Here is a 6,213-nt window from a genome sequence, read left to right as displayed (position 1 = left end):
TCCTAAGGGGCTGCAAACCCTTCAGCTCCTTGGGACCTTTCTCTAGCTCCTTCATTGGGGACCCTGTGAGCCTCTACTTCTGTATTAGTCAGGTACTGTCAGAGCCTCTCGGAAGACAGCTATATCAGGCTGGATTGTCCTTCCTTTAGTCTCTGCTCCATAGTATGTCTCTGCAACTCCTTCCATGGGTATTTTGTACCCCCCTTTTTGACTGTCCTAAATTGTTTATTGGATATGAATTTTACAAATATCACGTGTGTTAGCGGTAATGGTGGAGCTGGAGAGTATTGCACCTTCTTCTCGAGAACCACCAATGGTGTGGTGGAACTTGTGGCCCTTTCCAAAGCCTCGGCTCTTTAGGCCAGCAGATGTCAGCCCACACATCTCCCTATGCTTGTGGACTGGTTTAGTGATCCACTGGGCGTTAGGATTTCTTCTGATAGCTTTATGGAATGGATCAATGAGGATAACCTCAAAAAATTTATATGTGGAATCTTCACCAACCCAGTAGGAATTCAGAACTCTCAAAGCCCCGCAATGGTGCCCAGCTCTGTCCTCAGCAACAGACTGAAGGCTTCGGGCGAATTTCAGCTGGTTAACACCATGTTGGACAGGCTTGCTGTAAGTTGCACCCTTAGAAACCGGGCTACCAAGGCAGACACGAATCCTATAAATGACATAGCCTTGCTTAGCCTTGTACCCCAGTCTTCTCACTTTATCAGGCCAGGTGGGGCATGGAGCATGTGCAGTGCAGAGAGCTGGCTGTATTGCCAGCAGTGGACTCTCAAAAGAAAACGTATCACATTGGACTGCTTCTTCCTCCATAGCTCCTGGATGTATTTGTATGCACCCATCTTGGCTCATCTGATGGCTGCCTCCAGAGGCTTGTTCCCTCTTTTAAGAAGGAACGAAGTATCCACACTTTGGTGTTCCTTCTTCTTGAGCTTCATGTAGTCTATGAATTGTATCTTGGGTATTCCAATCTTCTGGGCTAATATCCACTTATCATTGAGTGCATAACATGGGTGTTCTTTTGTGATTGGGTTACCTCACTCAGGATGATATTCTCCAGATCCATCCATTTCCCTAAGAATTTCATGAATTCATTGTTTTTAATAGCTGAGTAGTACTCCATTGTGTAGATGTTCCACAATCTCTGTATCCATTCCTCTGTTGAGGGACATCTGGGTTGTTTCCAGTTTCTGGCTATTATAAATAATGGAGATTACAGTAGTGAGTTCTTATGCTTCCATGAGTTTGTATACTTCTTGTTGTTTCTATTCTTAATATCCATCTTTAATCCATGGAAAAGTGATAAGATGCAGGGTGTTGTTTCAGTAGTCTTATATCTGTTGAGACTAACTTTTTCCCCCTATAATATATAGTCAATTTGGGAGAAAATTTCATAAATTGCTAAGAAGAAAGTTTATATGTTTGCATGGAATGTCATTTGATTTATGATGTTGTTTAACTCCAGTGTTTCTCTGTTTAGTTCTTGTCTGGTTTATCTGTCTATTGGCTACAGTGGGATATTGAAAAAACTGGCTATCACTGTGGTAGGGTCACTATTTGACTTTTTTTTTTAGCTATAGTAGTGTTTCTTTTATGAACTTGGGTGCCCTTGTGATTGGTGCATGAATATTTAAAATTGGTTTTGCCTCTTGATAAATTTTCCCTTTTATGAGTATATAATATACTTCTCTATTTATGATTTGGGTGTGAAGCCTATTTTATTAGATATTAAAATAGCTAGATCTCCTTGCTTCTTGGGCCCATTTGCTCAGAAAACCATTTTCTATCCATTTACCCTAGTTGATGTCTTTCCTTGATGATGAGATACATTTTTGGATTAAGCCTGCTAGTCTGTCCTCTTACTGGAGAATTGAGGCTATTAATATTGAGAGTTATTAATTAACAGTATTTATTAATTCCTATTATTTTGGTGTAGGTTTCTTGCCATCTTTTGATTATATGTGCTGGGATTATTTATTCTTAGTGTCCACTTGGGTATAGTTAACCTTCTCTTCAAACTTTAGTTTTCCTTATAGTGAATTCTGTAGAGCTAGAGTGTTAGGCAGAAACTGCTTAAATTTGGTTTTGCCATGAGGTGCTTTTCTTTTTCTATCGATTGTGAGTGATAGTTTTGCTGGGCATAGTATTCTAGGATGGCACATGTGATCTCTCAGAGCTTATAGAACATCCATCCTAGCCCTTCTGGCTTTCAGAGTCTGCACTGAAATGTCAGATGTTACCCTAATGGGCCTCCTTTTATATGTCTTTTTCCCTTGTGGCTTTTAATATCTGTTCTTTGCTCTATGCATTTACTATTTTGATTATGTATCATGGGAAGTTTCATCTATTTGTTGTTCATCTCTTGAACCTTGATATGCATCTCTTTCCTTAGGTTTAGAAAATGTTTTTCTATGATTTTGTTAAAAATATTTTCTGTGCCTCTCACCTGGGTTTCTTTCCCTTGTTCTTTATTAAGAGGTCTGGTCTTTTCACAGTGTCTCAGATTTCCTGGATAGTTTCTGCTAGCCTTTTTTTAAATTCACTTTACATCCCACTCACTGCCCCCTCCAAGTCACTCCATTCCACAATCCTTTCCTTCTCCTCTGAGAAGGTGGGGCCTTCCTGGGTATCCCTAACCCTGGCACTTCAAGTCTATGCTAGGCTAAACGCTTCCTCTTCCATGACTTGGGTTTTTTATATTTAACATTTTCTTTGACTGAACTATCTACTTTTTTTTAAACCTTGTCTTCAAGACCTGAAACTCTCCCTTCCCTTCCTTTTTTATCTGTTGCTGAGGCTTATCTCCAAGGCTTTTGTTTGGCATCCTGACGTTTTTATTTTTGTTTCAGTTTGTGTTTACGTTACTTATTCAATTTCTTTGTTAATTTTTGCTTTCATGCTTTTAGTTGTTGTCAATATTTTATTCAACTTTGTGTGTTTCCATGGTCTTCACTTATTCATATCTTCTTTAAGGCTTTTGAACATATTCATAATTGCTCTTTGGAAGTTTGTATTGTACTTCAGCTAAGTTGCTTTTCTTGAAGCCCATTACAGTGGGGTTGTTAGTTTCTGGAAGAGGCATATTTTCTTAGTTGTTTATGCTTGTGGTTTTGTGCTGGGATCTAAGCATCAGGAGTTATGACATTTGAAGTTTATACATTTCATTTCATCATTCTGTGTGTATTCCATACTTTAGTTGCTGTTGCCCACTCTGAATCTTAGTCAAATGTACTAGCTGTGGGTGCCCTAGTCCCAAATCTAGAACACCCATTGTAGGTCCTTGTTAGAGAAGGTTCTTTTGAATGTTGGCAGGAGTCACAAAAGAATAGAGATATGCTAGAAGGAAAGCCTGAAGGGGATGGCAGGAAAGAATTAGGGGACTCTGGGTCTTCATCAAAATATTGAGTCTCTAGGAGACAGAGGAGGACTTTGAGGAGCAAAAATATGAATTATAACAATACTCCCAAGTGACTTGTACACACACTAACATCTTTTGTTGTTGTTGTTGTTGTTTGAGACAGGGTTTCTCTGTATAGCCCTGGCTGTCCTGGAACTCATTCTGTAGACCAGGCTGGCATCGAGCTCAGAAATCTGCCTGCCTCTGCCTCTGCTTCCCAAGTGCTGGGATTAAAGGCATGTGCCACCACTGCTCATCACACACTAACATCTTAGAAACTCATTTAGCAATAGTGTCTTCTCTCTTTAGATAGTCTCTTAGTTTAGGTAACACTGTTGGACTCTAAAAGATATATACATTTTCATGCTATGACTAGGATAACTGAAAATAGCCTTTGAGGTTACCAAATTAAATTGCTTAAATAGAATCTCACTATATGTTTCAGGCTGGTGTTAAACTCGTGATCCTCCTGTCTCGGCTCCTTGCATGTTGGGGTTATAGGTGTGCACACCCACACTAAGTTGAATTCATTATTTTGTCAATTGAGATATTGAAAGGTTAAGTATCCTATACTAAGCATATAAATACATATAATAGAAAAGCTGAGAAGTGAATCTAGAATTTTTTTCTTCACAGTACAGTGATATTTGGGTTTCCCTTCGTGTAAATTTCATATGTCCCTGGGGTTGGAATTGTGCTTTCTGCAAAGGCATCTTGGAATTAGACTTTGAAAACTTGTTTTTTCCTGTTTCGGTAGTTTGATTTTTAGTTTCTCGTTGGCTCTTTCTTCTTTTATTTTTCTGGTATATTGCTATCAAGTATATCTTCCCAACATAAAACCTTTATATATCATTTTCTTCCCATAAGTCTCTAGAACCTCTTATATTTTCTAAATCCTTACTCTGAACCTCATCCAACTAAAAAACAAGATGTTCCCTTTTCCATACAGTAATCATCATTGCCTTGTTTATCAATGTTTATCCTCCTCTCCCTGCTGTTTACAATTTACACACTATTTCCTGCTACTTCTCTTCCCTTAAAACCTACGTCTAAGAACTAGGCATAGTGGAACATATTATAACCCTAGCACTGGAGAGACTGAGGCAAGAAGACTGTGAGTTTGAGATGAGCCTGTCTACATAGTGAGTTCAAGAAGAGCTTGAGATACATAAAGAGTATCTCAAACAAAATGGAACACATCTTTGTCTTCTATTTCTTAATCACCAGTCTTGTCATGGACAGTTTTTCCTTTCTTGATAATTTCATTGTTATTTATTATTTTATGCAATATTTTTTACCCATCTTAGCAGTTGCTCAGCCTCACAGATATTCCATATACGTAGCCTACTATTCCATTGCTTCACGTTCATTTCTAACTCAAAGATTTTTTTTTTAAGATTTATTTATTTATTATATGTAAGTACACTGCAGCTGTCTTCAGACACTCCAGAAGAGGGAGTCAGATCTTGTTATGGATGGTTGTGAGCCACCATGTGGTTGCTAGGAATTGAACTCAGGACCTTTGGAAGTGCAGTCGGTGCTCTTAACCACTGAGCCATCTCTCCAGCCCTAACTCAAAGATTTTGTTTTGTTGTTATTTTTTAAAGATTTATTTAGGTAGTAATTTATTTATTAATTAGGTATTAACTAATTAATAAGGTAATAAATAATTTATTTATTATTTTAGGTATGTGAGTACACTGTAGCTGTCTTCAGACACACCAGAAGAGGGCATCAGATCCCATTACAGATGGTTTTTAGCCACCGTGTGGTTGCTAGGAATTGAACTCAAGACCTCTGGAAGAGTAGTTTGTGCTCTTGACTGTTGAGCCATCTCTCCAGCCCTTATTATTTTCTTTCTTTTTTTTTATAAAATTAATTTATTTTTTACATTCCATATTCCATTCCCTGCCCCCCCATCCACCCTACGACTGTTCCACATCCCACACCTCTGACTCCACGTGGATGCCCCCAACCTCCACCCCATCTGACCTCTAAACTCCCTGAGACCTCCAGTCTCTTGAGGGTTAGGTGCCTCATCTCTGAATTAACAGACCCAGAAGTCCTCTTCTGTATGTGTGTTGAGGGCCTCATATCAGCTGGTGTATGCTGTCTGTTTAGTGGTCCAGTGTTTGAGAGATCTTGGGGGTCCAGATTAATTGAGACTGCTGGTCCTCCTACAGGATCGCCCTTCTCCTCAGCTTCTTTCAGCCTTCCCTAATTCAACAACAGGGGTCAGCTGCTTCTGTCCAGTGGTTGGGTGCAAATATCTACATCTGACTCTTTCAGCTGCTTGTTGGGTCTTTCAGAGGGCAGTCATGATAGGTCCCTTTTTGTGAGCATTCCATGGCCTCAGTACTGCAAATCCCAGTACTGCAAAAAGAGGGAAAAAAGAATAGCCAGATAGCACCTCAGGAGGTTAGTATAGTTACCATATGACCCAGAAATTCCATCTCAAGAGAAATGCCTACAAATAATAACTCATGCACAGATGCTCAGCAGACTCATACAGGAAGAAGACAACCAAAATGTCTTATTGTGGCATTTCCATATAACGGAATATTATTTGGCCAAAGAAGGAATGGAATACTGATACACACTATAGCGTTGATAAGACTTAAAACCATTATGTAGGGCAAGAAATCTACTAGTTCAGTTAATAGAGTGCTTACCTTGCAAGCATGACGCCATGGATCCAATACTTATACTATATACTGCTGCGGACTGGGATTTCTCGACTATATAGCACGTAGTTAATTATCTGTGCAGAGACAAATAAAGTCTTTAAAACTACAAGGATAGAG

The 6,213-nt window shown here is 39.1% G+C and overlaps 1 protein-coding gene and 1 pseudogene across 1 annotated transcript in view; one reads left to right on the top strand and one right to left on the bottom strand.

The window, feature by feature from the left end:
• The window catches only part of Tex11 (testis expressed 11), a 219,480-nt gene that overhangs the window by 206,751 nt on the left and 6,516 nt on the right, over positions 1-6,213 (top strand). The window lies entirely within an intron of this gene.
• LOC116093791 lies at positions 260-854 on the bottom strand (annotated as a pseudogene).

This window comes from Mastomys coucha, chromosome X (assembly GCF_008632895.1).
Source record: "Mastomys coucha isolate ucsf_1 chromosome X, UCSF_Mcou_1, whole genome shotgun sequence".
Classification (NCBI taxonomy): Eukaryota; Metazoa; Chordata; class Mammalia; order Rodentia; family Muridae; genus Mastomys; species Mastomys coucha.
The sequence above is the reverse complement of the archived record's forward strand: the minus strand, read 5'-3'. Positions and strand labels throughout refer to the sequence as shown.